Raw genomic sequence first — 18,031 nt, 5'->3', positions numbered from 1 at the left:
CAGATTTTTCATCAGTGACATGTTTGGAAAATATTCTATCAACTATAAACTTTTGCAAAGAGAAGCCAGTGGAAATAAAACATCAGGACAAGCCTGGGAGAGGGGGGCAGGAGAAACTGAGGAGAAGAGAAGCCAAGCAACAACAATCACTGCTGCTGGCCTAGCAACTTTGAATTCATTAAAGTAGCGGGTCTTTCATTTTCCCTTTTCCCGTGGGAATAGTAGATGTTAGTCAGTTTGTGATCAAACTCAGTGAATGGTATATGTACATCAATGAGAAACATTTGCGTAGGTGAAGTGAATCAGGAAGAGGGAAGAGATTGTTCAATGTTGCAGCCTCTTGCCTTAAATTTCTTTCCTTTCTTTCAAAACTTTAAACATTTTGAGATCTTAATTCTGGTATGTCCCAGACAGGTAAAGATCTATTAATGCCGTAATGCCAAAAATGTAGAAAACTTTGCACTGCCACTTGCATGCATGTTTTTGACTGTAAATCAGAACATCATTCACATTATTCACATCAGTTTTCTATGTAGTAGAAAATTATCTTATATGCTACTGAAATTATTAGAAAACGTAAAAAAAAAAAAAAAAAGTGGTGTCATGTTTCTGTATCTGAAAGTTTTCCTGTATCTGAGAGCGTCCACCTTCATAACACCTTTTCCATTTATCACACTGCCTTTGTGCTCCTTCACTGGCATCATACAGTTCTGATCCTTAGTCTTGTCAATTCTTCAACCTTCTATGCATTGTCCAGTTGGGGTAAGAATTTTGTAGAACTAGTTAGTATTTAGGTAGGTCCAGTGGCAAGGCTGCTGGAAGCAAGTGGTTGAACTTTCAGAAAATGACAAATGTGTATTCTGCTGGGAAATGCATTCGTGTGAGTGATCTGCCACTACAACTCCAGTGAGATTTATAAAAGTTACTAGTAAAAATGGGATCTTCTGGGATTTTTAAGTTTAATCATTGAGAACAGTCATCCAAGAGCCATGGTATTACCTTGCCTGATTTCAATGGCATAATTTAACCTAGTGGATGTACTTTGAAGGAAACGCACTGAATATTGTCATTGTCTCCGCAAGTTCTTGCACAGGATTGCATAGAGGTAGAATGAGGGATTTCAGAATGTATCTAGGATATGGATAGAGAAATATATTGCATGTGCTACACCATAGAATGAGCAGTTAGCTCAAGGCATCTTGTAATATGCAGCTGGAGAAGAAAAGCATGATTGCCTTGAATAGAACATTCTACTTGCAAAATGATTGTTGCTGCAGATCACATTTTGACATTAAGAGTCTGCAACTTTGTGTACAGGTGTCCTTTAGTTCCATCAGTCTCGCTTAAGCTTGAACCCCAGTAGAAATAAGGGTGTGCAGTTTGGGGATGTCTTAAAAGTGGAGAGTCTAATGACTGGTGTTGGGTCCAAGTATTGGGTGCAAATAGGGGAGAGATGCTACTGGAACAGCATACATAAAAACTGTCATATGTGCATTTTACTTACTGTGGCCGTTAAGATTCTGTCCTAGACTGTGTAGGCTCTCACATATGTGTTGCTTCACAGAATTGCAGGGGTTGGAAGGGACCTCAAGAGATCATTGAGTCCAAATCCCCTGCTAAAGCAGGTACCCAGCAATAGGGTGTGTGTGTGTGTGTGTATGTTCATATATACATATCCACTGTATGTTTCAATGAATTAAGCATCAAACTAGAGTAGAATTTTAGTGTGATTAAATTTAAGGATGGAGACCTTATATTTTATCTTACTTCTTCACCAAAACTTGGTATGAAGTGCCAGGATCCTTTACTAGTGCCTGAATATGGCTGCATGCATCTGACAAGTAGAAGTGAATCAGTCACACTGGAGGGGGGGGGGGAGGGGGGAAGGAAACAGTAGTATATAAGCCATCACATTGTTGTTCTAGAGTCCACAGAGTCCTTCCATTTGACTTTTTCAACTACCTTTTCCTATCAGAACTTGTAGTTAATATAGCTGATCCATAAAAACCTCCATGCAGTCGCTAGAGAAAGGTAATGTCTGGTGCTTTGGTTCCCCAGGACAACTTGTCAGAAATGCAGCAAAGTGCACACAACAGCTGCTGTTTCTGATAAGTAATCAGAATGGGCAGTCAGGGTTGGTGAGCCACAGTCCCCTGTGCCAGTAATGACAAGGTCTTTTTTGCCTCTGTGATGTATTGCTGGTTTCACTAAATTAGCTCATTGCTGAAAATTCTTTTGTCATATGTACATAATACCAGAAAGAGATGGTCCCTGCAGATGTTCAAGAAATGTGTAGGCATGGTACTTGAGAACATGATTTAGTTGGCAATGTTGGTGGTAGGTGGGCTGTTGGGCTAGTTGATCTTAGAGGTGTTTTCTAACCTTAATGATTCATTCAGTTGTGTTGGTTGCTAGAATTATGGTGAGCTGTAGAAAGGTCTGTATCTGCTGTGGAAGGGTGTTGCACTGGCAAAATCCAAGTAAATAAGTTTTCCTGCCAGATCTTCTACGAGGAATTTAATTGGAAATAGTTTCAGTTTTGACATTAAACTGGATCAGAAAACAAACTGCACCATCATACTTCACTATTGTCTTCTATATATAATACACATCTCTTCATCTGTGCTTTTTGATTTTTCAAAATAAAGTGTTATTTTCTGAGAAATATATGGAATAAATATATTTTTGCTGCAAAGAACGTTCTTCTTTATGTGACTTTGTTTGGGGATGGGAAGTTAGGTTCAGTACAGTCTGATCTTTACTTTCATTACTCTGAAAACAATGAGCTGGTGGATAACCTGTCTTGTAGTTGTGTGAATTCAGGTAGCTAATCCCTGGTCCTAGCCCATTCTGTTTGAAGTTAGTTACTTCTGTGTTTGAAATTTGATTGCAAGCTGTTTGACAAGATGAGAAAGTGATTGTGTTGATTTTGTTTGTGCAGTGCCATGTGCATTGTGGTTATGGAATAAATAGTAATTTAAAAGGGATTTAAAAGGAAGGGATTATTTATTATCCCTTCTTTGGTTTCATTAGATCCAGACACATCTCCATACAGGTTAAAGAAAATGTAATATTTGGATATCATGAAGATATCTGATTACTCCCATGAGGACTCAAATGAATTCCTTTCAATTTGGTGTTTGTGCATGATTTATTATAATACAGCTTTTATTCTGCCATTGTATATTTTTGGACCATCATGCAGTCGAGAGAAAACAATAGGATGTGACTTGTCATGAAGCACTTCCAGCACTGTGAGTTAGGTGAAAAAGCTTGTGGAAATGTAGGATTAGGATGAATGTGTGGTTCTTTTCAAAGGTACACTATTTTGGTGGGCTTTTTAAGAGAAGGAGTTTAGATGACTAAGCTCTATTTTTGATCCTTATTAAGTTAGTCTGAATTATTTAATGGTTTCAAGTGAGTATCTGGGTGTTGTTGGTAGCAGCATTTAATTGCTCCCTGCTACAAGGATGTAAAGAGGGGGAAGAACTTTCAAGGGTGGTGCTGAAGAATTGCATGTCATGAAATGGCAGAATTATTGTGTGGAAATTGTAGGCTAGAAAAAATCCTTAAAGCTTTTGCAGTACTTGTTACAGGGTATTAAATTGTATGTTCTGCGGTTGTTTTTTGTCCACAACAATGTTTTTTAGAAACTCTTATTTCCAGAGTTACATTATACCTAACCATTGCTTTCGAAACTGTATCTGTTTCTTTATGTAGACTCAGCAAGAGGCTCTGAGAGGTTAGGGGCAAGGAGGTGGATCAAGGCTTCTGCAGGTGGAGTAAGGCTTTCTCCTGTTCCGTAAGGAAGTGTTGGGTTTGGAGTTTCCTTCTGGCCTATTTGTGGAAATTACTTTCATGGCCTTTTCCTTTACATCAACCCGTGCCTGCAGAGACTCCTTTATATTTTTAAGATGAGGAGTTTTCAGGAATTAAAATATACATGTTTGTACATAATTTGGAAAAGAAAAGCAGCAATCTTTCTCCTTATTTGTCCCATGAAATCGCAGCTTTTGTTATGATGGTAGAGCTTGATCTTGAAAAATACCAGGTGTACCATATAGTAGCAAGTTATTCTTGCTGTGAGGCAGTCTGGTAGAATGACTGTCTTCCAGCAGTGAGGTACTCCCTGTCTGTTGGTTTTTGTTTGTTTGTTTGTTTTCACAGTGGAAATGGAAGAAACTGGTGGTCAGATCAGCCCTGTAACATGCTTTTACTAAATGAAAGAAATCTGTTCTGTTTCAACATTAATTCTTAGTGAGACACTACTCCTGGGTATCCAGTCCAGAATTGTTTGCAGGCTCCCATGCAGTATCCAACTATTAGAAATATTTTATGTGACCATTTTAATTTATTAGATGCATATGCCTAATTCTGAGGTAATGAGTTTCAACATCAGACGTAATAACCCAATTTTATATCTAATTGTCCAGATATAAACTTTTATAAGCCTCCCTGAAAGTCTGTAGTACTCTTTAAAGCCTTCTATGGTGTTTAATTGCCTGTGTACTCCACTTCATTAGTTGTCTAAGTAAATAACTTTGATTTGTATTAAATTTAAGATTTTTTTTTTCTATTTGACTGTTTTTCTGTGTGGTAACAGATGGGTTGCACTTAGTTCAATGAACCAGATGCAAAAAGAGCAGAATTTGCAGTAAAATAATGTTGATGTTGTGTTTTCACCCACACACAATAAATTAAGTCAACTCTCTGATATGTAAGGTGAACGTTTACACAATTTAATCGTTACTAATTAGAACATATCCCCTGTGCTCTGGGAAACAGGTAGCTTTCTCCATCTTGATGTGCTCACAGGTCTACTTTGTGCATTTCTTTCTGAAGCAGTGTCAGCATAAGCAGCTCCTGTGTTCTGCTCCGGGCTGCTATCTTTTGTTCCTGCTTCAATAACCACCCCTCTGTGTCTGCACAGTTGTTTGTGCTACTGTGCAATAAACTGGGTTAGGAAAGGTGGTTTTTTTTTTTTTTTTAATTTTATTTGAACTGATTCTTGAGATACTTCTGATCAAGAATCAGTTCCCTCTTCCATTTTATCACATGACTACATACATGGCTGTGCTCTACCATCCAACTATGGATGCAGAGAAGAGACTAAGCAGTAGAAACTGCTTAGATTGTGCTGCTACTACAAGAAAGTATTGAATATGCTCTACACAGCTGTATGCCATAGAATAATTTATCTTCTCTGGCTTCCTTTTTTCTTTTTCTTTCTTTCTTTTTTTTTAATCTGGAGGAAGCATTAGCTGCAAACCTTTGGTCACAGGAATGTTTTATCCCTCAAATTTCAGAATTAAGTTTGGGTGTTTAGAATCATATTCCTGTGGAATCCAGTTCCATAGTTTCATTCCTTTGGACAGGAGCTAGAAGTAATGCATTTTAATCAAGAAGATGGCACTCACCAAATGCATTTTTGCTGGTACTATCTTCTTTATTTTTGGTGGCTGGAAGGAAACTTGAAATTCTGAGAAAAGAAGATTGCATTTTGTACTTTGACTTCTGCTACGTACAGTGAGACAGGACTCTGAAAATATACAGCAGTATACCATGAAACACTGAATTTCTCTACTTTGCTGAATGCAAACCCTTGGAAAGATCGTCTGAATTGAAAGGGAAAACTTTGCGAGGGCTTCTTCTTTCTATGGAGACAAGCTTGCAAGCCTTTTACACAAATTCTTCATTTGATGGTAAACAAACCTCTTGAAAAGTTCACCAGAAGTCTGAAGAAGACCACAAGCTGCAGTGTATAGCAGCTTTTTCACAGTGCTACTTCCATGAAGTGGTGTTCTTGTAGGCAACTGACATGACTGCTGGCTTGAAAATGAACATTTGCATTTCTCTTTGAAATCCTGCTTGCCAAGATTCTAAGTACAACAAATCTCTCTCCACATAACTCAACTTGTCCAAGTTTGTGAATTGGAAAGCCTATAGAAGTCATCTGCCTGGCTGTAGAATTGGGTCAGCCAAGGAACTTGCATAAGGCTGCATATTTTACCACAGGCTCCTATTCTGGGGGTCCAGGAGATGCCCCATCTGAAATATTGAAGTTCTTGACATTAGCATTTTTTGTGACTGATGGAATCACAAAACTGATGGAGTTCATTTGGCTTCATTCAGTGTTGTGTAGATTACTGGGCAGAAAAGAAAGATATGTTCTTGAGCACATACTCTGAGGTAGGAACCATAACAAGAAACATATCTTCTAGCCTCTGGAGGCCAATTTTGTCATTGTACCAGTCTTCAAGAAATGGAAAAGTGGGACTTAACGGCAGAGCAAAGCTCTGTAGCTGTTGAAATCCTACCCAAGGCTGCAAAATGAGAAGCAGACTGTACCATATGCTCAAACTGGTATTTCAGAATACATCCCCACACCCAGGTGTATAGTGAGCAGCAACTGACTGTCCTAGTCAGAAAAAAAAAAAAAAAATGGAAATCCCAAGAAGTTTTGTCCCATTCTGCATAGATTGTTTTACTGGGTTTTGTTACTGATTTGAACATTTAGAGAGGCTAGCTCTTCTTTTGTACATATCATTGAAGACTGTATCAGGAAAGTAGATCTGAACTCTCTGCCACTTCTGGGATCTTTGTCATTATTTAAGCTAGTATGGCTAGCGTTATATGGTGTTCTAGACTATGAAAATTTAAACAATGCCATGCAGCAGAATTCTACTTAAAAAGATGATAGAAAGAGCCTGTTTTAGTAGTGGTAGAATCATAGAATGGTTTGGGTTGAAAGGGACTCTGTAACAAATTAGCAAGCAAGCCAGGATCCGAAGAACAATCCAAAGAATAACCAGATGGCTGTTGTTGTACAACTATGGGAGTGTGACCTCTTTCTCTGCCTTGAGGCTGGTACAGTGTAACAGTGAGCTTTTGGGTGGTAGGAAGAAGGTGGTGCCTGAATGCCTGCCTCAGCCTATTTGCTGTGCTTGAACAAGCAAATGTTCCAATGTTTTAAAACATGTCAGAGGTGGACAGCAGCAGTATGAAATTTATCTCAAGAAGGAAATGGGAGGTATCTACTTCCAGACTGGTTGGAGGGTGCTAGATAGTGTTGTGGAGCATGTGTTCCAATTTCCTTCCCTCCAGAAGGAGGGTTCAGTATTGTGTCATGGAATGGAACAAAGTGCAGTGACTGACCATGAGTACTGAAAGCATATCTTTGAAAATATGCATCTGATCTGGACGAAAGTGCTAGTGTAAAAATACCAGAGATGTCTTGGCTCTGCCTATACCTGCTGCAGTCAGATCACTTCACTGACTGTGATATAGATGTCGTTTCACTTGAACATGCCTCTGTTGTTCTTTCTGATTCCATTTCAAACCTAATATTGGTTCTTAGTTCTGCATCTAGTCCTGATCCAAGCATGTCTCACTGCTGCTTTCTACGTTCTGGGGCTTATGGACTTACTCTTTGTTGAAGGGAGTGGTAGGAAGTAAAAGTAAGATTCTAGCACTCTTTGATTACCCATCTCTGTTTATCTAGGCAGTAGCCCATCAAAAAATGAGCAAAGTACGGCACTGTAAAGTCTAAGACAATAAAAGCTCTTCTAGTGGATTGCTCTTGATGTGTATGATGCTCTCACAAAATGTAGTACTCAAAGAGGAGAACTTCCTATTCCAGACTGACTGCAGACCTTCAACTGATGGAGCATTGTCAAAAACAAAGCATAAAGTTAATTTTTCTAAGGATTGCATTTGCTGTGCAATGCAAAATGATGGATCTGCATAACTAAAAAGCTCCAAAGAAGGAAACTGTTAATAATTTAGATAGGGAACAATTCTATTGAGTTCTTCTTTGGCAGGAAGTTGCCTGAAAGAGTGTTTCTGCAGCAAGCAGGCAGCCAAACTTGAATTTCAAGGCAAAGAAACCCAGTTCCTGGCCTGAATCAACTGAGTGATGTTTGAAAGGCAAACTTTACAAACTGTTTTCATTCTTGTTTGAATGTGCTCATAACAATGGCTATACTGGAGCTGACAGTCGGGGAAAATGGATGACACATCACTAGGAAGACATGAAGCCACCATCCCACATACTTCACTTGTATTTGGTTATTTTTCCTTTGCCTTTCTCTACTGTTGGTTTTTCTCAGATTAAGCTTTTGGGCTGGCCTTGATTGTGAGCTGAGTGTTACTGCAGGATGAATAATTGCAGTCGTATTTTTAATCTTAGCACAGCTGAAAAGCTTCTTGTTTTACTAAAACGTGTGTTTATGGAAATAATTTTTGCCATGTGGGTGCAATCTGTAGTAAATTCAAGAACTTTTATAACAAAGCTCATAATTTTGAAGGGATTTCAGGCTTTTGATTACATATAACTGAATTTTTGGATCAGGAATAACAAATCAAATACTTTCTTTATTTTTTTTTTAAAAAGCTGACTCTTCCACTCTTCCTTCCTCTCCTGCTCTGGAGCTAAAACAGCTTGGCAGTGGTGTTTGAACATGGTTCCAGTGAAACCAGTTTTGAAATATAGTTTCAGGCCAGAATGGAGTCAGGCCAAAGTACACTAAAACTAAGTTTGAAAACTTAATTTGAAGCTAAAATTGTAGCTGTAGTGAGAGAGACCAACGTTGAACTCAGATGAAACGTTTGTTTCTTCCCTCTCCTCCTTTTTCTCCTCTTTCCAGTTAGGCAAGCTGTGTGATGCTGCTGGAAGCTGCTCTGACTTTTCATGAATCTCGTGACTCTTCTGCCCCAGTCTTGGTGTGGTGTTCAGATACCTCATTCTTTGAGGAGTAGCTGCCTTTAAATTGTGTTATTATTAGCTGAAAAATTCACTTGCCTTAATAATTAACTTGTGTGGAGCCTATAGCACTGCAGATTTTTATTTTTATTTATTTATTTATTTATTTTGCTGTGCTATTTCTGGTAAAGCAGTTAAATCAAAGGCTGTTTCCATCTCCCTTGAAAACTAGTGTTGTACAAACATAGTTGTTTTCAACTTCTTTAGTTTATCTGCTGTTGACTTTAGAAGTGCAATTTGCAGTTTGCAAGGATGACTGAAGGATATTATTTTTCAAGTCTGTGTAAAAGTGATTGTGCATCTTTCTTTCCCACAGTGAAAATGTCTAGACTTTTCTGAACCTTTGTAAAGCTGTTATCCAGACAAATTAGTTCCATGAATTTGAACCACATCAACCTCAAGAATTATCCAAATAACTGGGGTCACCAAGTCATTTTACTTTTAGCTATAAAACAAAACACTGATAGTAATCTGAAGAGCTGACAGATATGAAAAAAAAAATTACTCATCAGCTACAGCCTCCTTTTTTTTTTTTTTTTCCTCTTTTTTTCTTTTAGGAAGGTTTTCAGTTCATCTGAGTGTTGAGGTATTTCCCAGCAGAATGGGTATTCTGTTGCAAAATAATTCAGGCTGTCTTCATGCATCAGTATTAATAAGCATAGGTGCCATGAGGAGTCCTTTGTGGCTGAAGTCTAAAGGCAAGCATAAGAGTAACAGTCATTGTAATCCCCAGTTATGCTTTTTGGGAGATGTTCAGTTAATTTGAGGGACTCTCATGCTTCAAACTGCCAGCAGCTTCTCTTTGATATTTTGTACTCTTTCAGAATTTGTACCAATGCCAAAATTAACTCTTCCATATCCTAGACTTTTCATCTATCTTTTTGTATGCTTCCAAATGGCCTTTTATCTAGCGTGTGCTTGTTTTTATGCTGTCTTTGTATGCTACATACTTAGTCTGATGAACTTTAAAGAAAGAAATCCTCTTAACACTGCTCACGTGCACTTGAAAGACATCTATCTGCTCTCTTTTACCCAGGCTTCAACAATCAAGCCTGTGAACGTTATTTTGTTTGATCTTCTGGTCCTCTTGATCTTCTCCCCTTTCTGGAGAAAGGGGAGAAAATGGAAGTAGCATGAATAAACTGTGATAAGCTATTTCAGAAAGAGTCAGACTCATTGTTTTATCAATTTCCTGAACTGAATGTTAGCTTTCAAGCTTTGAACCTGTTAACAGAACGTAACTGTCATAGTATGAAATGGCTTTCTGGGATGCTTCTTCTGTTTGTTTGTTTTCAGAGCCTACCCTACAGAACTTTAGGAACAGGTAGAATGAAAGGCAATTGGAAATTACTTTAACTCCTGAACGAGTCATGATATTGCCATCACATCACTGATCCCAGTGTGTATTTTACAGTTGAACATCTCTCTCCTTTTTCAGAGGCATTTTCTGAGATCTATGTGTAGGTCGTGACAACATTACAAACAGTACACACTCATACAGCTATCAAAGCAAAGAGCAAAGTTATATTTCAAAATAAAATAATACACAGTGGAGTCCTTATTCTGAAAGACAAGCTGTCTTTGGTCTCTTTGATGTCTGAGCTCATTTTTCTCCCACTTCCATATTTTGGTTTAACAACTATCACCACTTCTATATGAAACAGCGCAGGCCAGTGGTGAGCTAACTGGTGTCTTTCAGAGGGAAAGGAAGTTTTTCAGCTGTGGACAATTCACTCACTTACTCCTGCCTGAACTCCTTTTAAACTTAGTAGTAATATTCCTGGCTATTGTTTGTGACGCAAATGTAGTTTGTGCTGCGTTTTATAATTTCCATCAGAAAACTCATCTTTTTAAGGACAGTTTTGAAGATAATGTAACAGTTCTATTTCTTTGGAGACTGTATTCATTTCTCTTTATGATTGTAAGGAATTTCAGAGGACGTGAAACATGCCTTGTGAAGTTTTAGTTCTCCTCCTTTGAAGATTACAAAGTTAATATTCAGCTATCTTTACTAGAGTAAGAAGTGGACTCAGGAAAAACAAGCAAACAAAAAAAACCAAAAAAACCCCCACAAGCTTATCACAGAATAGTAGGGGTTGGAAGGGACCTCTAGAAATCATTGAGTCCAAATCCCCTGTAAAGCGGGCTCCCTACAGCAGGCTGCACAGGTAGGCATCCAGGTGGGTCTTGATTATCTCCAGAGAAGGAGACTCCACTACCTCCCTGGGCAGCATGCTCCAGTGGTCTGTCACTCTCACTGTGAAGAAGTTCCTTCACATATTGGTGTGGAACTTCCTATGCTCCAGTTTTTTTGCCTGTTTCCCCTTGTCCTGTCCCCACAGACTGCTGAAAAGAGGTTGGCCATGTCCTTTTGACTCCCACACTTATGATATTTATAAACATTAATAAGATCCCCTCTCAGTCTTCTTTTCTCAAGGTTGAACAGACCCAGGTCACCCAGCCTTTCCTCAGAGGGGAGAATGAGAAAATTAATCATCAATTAATGGATGATAAAAAAGATTAAAGAGGTGAACATTTTGTTAAAGAACGAATATGAGATAGTTTTGTAACTAAATATGTTTTATTTTTTCTGTTGCTGATGTTGTACTTGTTAGTCAGAGAAGCATGTTTGAGGGAACTTGTAGTTACCTCTGTGACACCCTTTGGTCAGAAGTTGGGCATGCCTTTTAGATTCATCAGAAGTGGCCAGGGAAGAAAGTGACTAAGGGGAAGAGTCATATTAAAAGTTTATTGAGATGACGTGTGTTCACTGTGGGTAGAATTAAAAGTCATAAACTTATAGGGCTTTCCCAAGGCCTATAAGAAGAAAAAAAAATTGAAAAACTGGATTTTGCCAGTTCTCTATCCGGGACAGAAGGTGGGCTGTCCCTGCAGTTGCAGTTCCAGTTGCTGGGTGAACCAAATTGTCCTGAAAACACAGTTGAGAGTAATTCATTTTAATGAGCGCACCAATGGAAGTATTTCACTGCAAGCAGCAGTTATGTAGTCTGTTCTGTGCCACTTGGTAGACAGATAAGTAGCATCATAGGTATAATAACTGCTATTTAATGTTCGTATGACTTTTAATTTTTACAAGCAGAAAACAGCCTCCTGGAAAATTTGCTGAACTGCTAAGCTGCTAGCCTTTCTAATGCTATCCAGACAATTCATATTGAAAATAAAATTGCAAGTGAAGAACTGTTGTGCTGTCTGGCTTGGGACCATGTATGCACACGTACTCACATAAGTTGGGCGTTGTGTAGGATGTATGTGTTATTCCATGTGCCATTTATTATTGTCAGAATATTCAGCACTTTATTAACCAGTATTTGTGCTGTCTTACGTACTTTTTACACTCTGCTGAAATGACTCTTCTACTGCTAACTTTGTTCTAGCTTTGTACCAGGAGAAGAACTGTTTTTTTTTCAGGCAGACATGCCAGCTTTTCAAGCTCAGTACAGGCTGTCAGAGCCACACAGGTCCGCACAGCAGCAGCCTTCACTGTGGTTATGCAGTTCTTGTGCATAGCTGTGATTTGATTAAGATACAAAGGAATGGAGAACCCTACATCTTAAGAGAAGTTCACAGAGGGTTTCATGTGTATCTTTTGAAGATGCTGAGTATGAGAGAGGCATATGAAAGTGCTTCTGTGATTTTTCTTTTTTTGCTTCAAAGTCAGTGGCTAGGCCCCTTCTCTCAAATCACTAGATTCTGTATAATCGGTTGAGAAAGGTTTGGGGTTTAATTTTATCATAAAAGTCATTATTCATATCTTACTGTTAGCCCAGCAAAGAAATTCCAGGACTGGTCTAGTTTGGCAAGACGTTATTCAATTGTTTGTTTGCTTGTTTTATTTTAAATTTTGGCTGGTTTTGAAGAGAACAAAAACAGATGGGCTATGAAGATGTGGAAGGCTTTAGAAGGCAAGAGTATGAGGAGCAGCTCAGGTCACTCAGTTTGTTGGGCCCAGAGAAGAGGAGAAACCTCATGGCAGCCCACAGCTCCTCATAGGGAGTGGAGAGGCAGCACTGATCTCTGTAGTCTGATGACAGCGACAGGGCCTGAGGGAACAGCATGGAGCTGTGTCAGGGGAGAATCAGATTCGGTGTTAGGAAAAGGTTCTTCACCAGAAGATAGTGGGTATGGAACAAGCTCCCTAGGGCAGAACTGATGGAGTTCAAGGAACATTTGGATACTGAGACAGGGGGTTTGAATTTTGGTTGGTCCTTTGTAGAGCCTGAAGTTGGACTTGATCCCAGAGAGTCCCTTCCAACTTGAGATGTTCTGTGGCTATGATTTTATGATTTCAGCTTTTGCTATTATCTTGCCCAAGAGGCTGTTGTGGAAACTTAGTAACCATGGGATAAGAGGTACAGCCCTGTTAGTGATGAAAAACAGTAAATAAAACAGCAACGTTCTTATCATTTCTGCAGGCATTTTCCAGTATGGGAAATTATTGTTAATGTGATACCTCTGGAAATTTCTAATTGAAAAATCTTAAAATAAAACCTAAATATTCCCCCAACAACAACAACAAAAAAATAACATAAAGTGAGAAAGAGATTATGTATTCTTGAAGATTCTGTATATAAATATGCATACACAACCATAGAAGGACTGGACAATTAATTTTTAGTTGGTTAATTAAGATAATAAGAAAATAATGTGCTTGTTACCTGTTTAAGTTTCCATAACAAACAAATATACATGCTCAGTAATATGTTAGTACACATTTGGCATTTGTTTTGGAGTGATGTCATAAATTGATTTTAAGTTTCTTTGCTTCTGTTTGAGATGGTGTGAGTTCCACGAGCCTCATGAAAAGAATAGAATGGTATTCATAACTAACATGTCAAAAAATGATCAGTGCTTTAATATTTTGGATTCTGGTCAGTCTTGCTCCTGTATGTGCAAGAGAAACATTCTCAGTAAAGTCTTAGAAAAGTCACTGGACGTTTATTAGCAGAAGTTTAATCTACTATGGATAAGATGTGCCTCTAATGGGAGAACACTGCAATAAGTGGGAATCAAGAAAGGCAGGGGCTGGGCATTTAAAACCACTAGAAGAATCTTAGAAGTTTCTGGGAGATTTATCTAGCATGTTTAAAACTTGTGTGAATTAATACTCCAGAAATTTAATGAACTTCCTTAAAGCATCCTGTGGAAAGAGTTGTCCATATAGACATCTGTGACTGAGAGGCTTGAATTCCTACATATGGGATAATCCCAGCAGGTTACGTCAAGACGCTGTCTACTTAATTATTTTGACACAGAAAAGATGCCTTCCAGAACTTCATGAATCCTTTTACGAATACTAATACATCTTCTCAAATCCTGCTGGAGTTGCATAAGCTGTAAAAACTATGTCGTGTTGTTCTCTTCTTGTGAATACCAGAACTTACCTTTGTTACAGTTGGCTCCAAAGTCCCGACTTTCAAGGCGAAGTAGCAGGCTCTATTTGAAATTTCTATTTGAGGGATTGTAATGGTTCACTTAGACCCCAGTCCTGCCAGCACTTTTGTTCATGTTTAACTTCCACACATTATGAGTAGTCATATGGGCAAGCACATGGATATGCTTTTGCAGAACTAATGCCTCCAGTTATGTAAGAAGGCACAGCTTTTTGGCCTGGAGCTGTGAGGCTGTATCTGAGACAAGTCAGAGACAACAGCAGAGCAGTTTTTAACCAGGCATGGTTTGTCATTGGACTCCTACAGTATTTTGATTTAGTCAGTGCAAGAGTTTCTTTTTACAAACGAATGGGGATTATTATTATTTTAATTCCTGAGTATACAGTTCTGCATAAATCTCTGATATTATCTTCATATTGTTTTGACATTAGAAGAGAAAGTCCTAAAAGAGCCTCCTGTTGGAAAATAAAATACTTCTCTCAGTTCATTTCTTCGAATGTGGCCAGCTGTTTCATAGCAAGAAATTTCTAAGCAAATTCTTTATGGCAAGAATCTGCTGCAAAAACCCTAGGGTACACAAGTCAGAGAAATGTTGGATGAGGCACTTTGAATGAATGCAAGAGTGATATATTTGCTAAGGAGCAGAAAATGTCCGGACCAAAGCTCTCCAAAGCCAGAACCAAAGTCATGATGTAATGTTGTTGGTCAGAACACTGTATCTATAGGGTTTGTCTACATTTAGCAGATAAATTAGCTTCTGGTTTGTCCGTAGCCTGTGGTCTTCCAGTGTAAGGGGTGAGGTGGCTGGAATGCAGGTCCATGAGTACTGATGTTGCTGCAGCTTCCATGAACAAGACCTTTTATCTCAATGCATTTTAATGAAGGAGTAGCCTTGGATAATGGAAGAAATGACATCTGGATTCTTGAAATAAGCCACCCCAGTGGAGCACACTCTTTTTGGAGGTGTATCTCTTTGATTGTATGAGAGATAAGGAAAGGTTGTCTTGTCCTTTGCACTTAACCACAGAAAGTAGGAAATTTCATGGGTAAAGAATATGAGCCCTCTGTGCTTATTCAGCAGGGGCAGATTTACACTCAGGGAAGAGTGAAAGCTGAGAGCAAGTCACAGGGGCTGACACAGTACATACATTTTTTTTTCTCTATATTTTCATGGGAAAAACTTAAATGATGAGGAATTTAGAGCTTTTCTCAGCAACACTTGTTATTTCAGTGTTCTCTGAACAAAAAGAGAAATACTGAAACACAGGTGTTTAAAGAGAAACTTTTCAACTACTGTGAATAATATTGACTAGAAATCCTACTGCCTGTTTGGGGTAGGGTTATCTGCCACTGGAAGTAGCAAAAATACTGCTGTAGGTTATCCTTGGAGTATAGTTTATTATGGAAGATAATTTTTGAGAAAGTAGGGTTATTTATTGATTGTGTCACAGGAATATCTGGACTATTCTAATTTCAGCATTCTTACATTTCAAGCCATATAAAGGAAAAGAAGCTATACAGTGTATGTCCTGGTTCAGCAGAACGGTCTCTAACCAGGCTCTGTAAACAGAGACTCTTCTGTCTTGTTTCTAATCACAGTAATATTTTTCAGATTAATTATGCTCTTCTAAAATACACTCAGCAAAAGCTATCATCATGCTACACTGTTGGATTCAGGTCAAAGCATTACAGAATGTTGTTCAAAGTGTTCAACAGACTTCAAAGTCAAATTATTTGTAACAAGAGCAGCAAACGTGAAAGCTGAGCAGACAGCTTTCATGGTGGGGGATGAAGTAACACCCCCCCCATTTTTCTTGTCATTCAGGGTGTTTAAAAAGACTACCCTGGGGATGCATGGGGGGTACCTTCACAACTGTGTGTGCTTTGTATGTAGGGAGATAGGTGTGGTTCAGTGGAGAAAATATTGGTGAAAAAGTGGATATGGTTCATCTGGACAGCAGCGAGAGTTTCTCCCTCCCTGCCTACACTGGGCAAATCACTCACCAGTCCCGGCCTCCAATCACCTGGGGCTGCAGAGCCTCCACCTCCTTCACAGCAGCTCGCACACCACATTTAGTTTGCTTTTTCACATATTTCAGTAAAATCACATATTTAGGACTACAGAAGATCGGGACTGGGCAAGAGAAGCAGAAAACTGTCTAGCAGAAGTTGCTCTCTATAAGGTTTGTAATGCTGAAAGAAGCAATCTGAAAACAGTGTCGCTTATCATATGATACGTTGCCTGTTAACATACGTGCTTTCTGAATAGCAATACTTGTGCTATTTGGTATTAAATTTAGCGTACTTTACATTGTTGTTATGTCTTTGAGTGCAAATCTGTGTCTTAATATATATGATTTATGTCTTCCTTCTCAGTCTGAAATCTGTTTCTACTTTTGGATGATAAATCTTTCATTTTCCATTTATGCATATTCTGTTACAGGTGCTGCTTCCCTGTGTTAGGGCCCGATGAATTATTTAGATACACTACTTTAACTATTCAGAGACAATAGAAATTCTTTTATTGTCTTGGGCACAAAGTCAACTTTTAGGATACCAGAAAGTTGCAGCTGCAGTAGGATCATGAATAGAGTGTCCATGTGTGTACACATACTTTGACTTTTTTTACTTTCATATTTTATTACACTGGATCTAATCAATGCAATACTGCAACTTTGAATAAGGTCTTGCAATAATAAACGTTGCAAACAATTTTTTTTCTGCTAAATTCTACAGATGGAAAACAACTGGTACAACTTACAGATTTTTGCAGGAAACTGAGGCTGAAGAAAGATTCTGAATTGATCTTTGTATTTATTTTTCTGCATTTTGAGTATGTTATAAACATGTTAGGATATTTGCTTCATAATTTGTATGCTGTTTAAAATGTTAAACTACTGCACCTAACACTTACCATATGTTAGAGTATATAATAGGAGGTTAACAATATAAATTAGAAATAAATAATCTTTAAATCACTTTTGCTTAAGGAATCTTTAAATATACATAACAGTATAACAACTTTCAGAGGTATTATATGGTGTTATAATGCTTGCTTGTAGGAGAATGTTTACCTTTTTAATTAGAATTTTTAATGGAAAATTTTGTACAAACTATTGATTTGCAGTTGCAGTGCAGTGCTAATTTAATCAAAAGCTTTTTTTTTCTTTTCCATCTGAAGCTTCAAATCACTTATTTAACATAATTAAAATGTTATTTTTGAATGAAAGCTTGGTACAGTGCACACTGACCTTATACAGCAGTTACTTTTATGCTCTATTGATATTCACCTATTTGTGTTTTGTTTTGGAGTAGAAAGCTGGTAGCCTGTGTAGGTTTTACAGACTGTGAAGTATCCACTGTAGTTTTAAAGACGAATGGAAACTTTCCAAGCGGAGACTTTGCCCCTTGCACTGTGTTTGTAGATAAAACTTTTTTTAGACCAAACTCGTGCAGCTAGAAGAGCCTAGCACTAGATGGCCATTAAATGTTCCTGATCGTCTGGCCATCCAACTGAATGGGAGACCTGGTATGAATTGTAAGACTGATCTCATCTGCTTGGGATGGCCTTCAGATGAGCAGTGATAAGGTAGTAAATTGTCTGCTTTACAGCCAGGAATTCTGCGATCAGGAAAGAAATTAAGAAGCTGGTTCTGTCAGCAGCTACTGTAGAGAGAAACCAACAAGATAATAAAGTGCAAAAGGAATAGGAGAAGAGTCTGTGGTTATTCAGGTACTCCAACAAGTACTGTGTCCATGAGGCATGAAGAAGCTTTTTGCTTTTCCCGTGTTATATCTGTCCAATTCCCCTCCTGTCAAAACAAGGTCCCCCTGTCCTGTTGATCGCTTTGTTGTAATG

At 38.3% G+C, this 18,031-nt stretch overlaps 1 protein-coding gene across 20 annotated transcripts in view; it reads left to right on the top strand.

The window, feature by feature from the left end:
- The window catches only part of SLC7A2 (solute carrier family 7 member 2), an 82,988-nt gene that overhangs the window by 41,598 nt on the left and 23,359 nt on the right, over nt 1-18,031 (top strand). For 4 of the 20 annotated variants that reach the window (XM_046940170.1, XM_046940171.1, XM_046940172.1 and 1 more), the window contains exon 3: nt 4-16,355. The exons of 15 other annotated variants lie outside the window; for them this stretch is intronic. The gene's annotated coding sequence lies outside the window, so the exon portion shown is untranslated. Of the gene's footprint in view, nt 1-3; nt 17,906-18,031 lie in introns of those variants that run through there. One more of the 20 variants, XM_040699005.2, reaches the window with a different exon arrangement.

Source organism: Gallus gallus, chromosome 4 (assembly GCF_016699485.2).
Source record: "Gallus gallus isolate bGalGal1 chromosome 4, bGalGal1.mat.broiler.GRCg7b, whole genome shotgun sequence".
NCBI classification, from domain to species: domain Eukaryota; kingdom Metazoa; phylum Chordata; class Aves; order Galliformes; family Phasianidae; genus Gallus; species Gallus gallus.
Note: the sequence above shows the minus strand (reverse complement) of the source record. Positions and strands in the feature narration are given on the sequence as shown.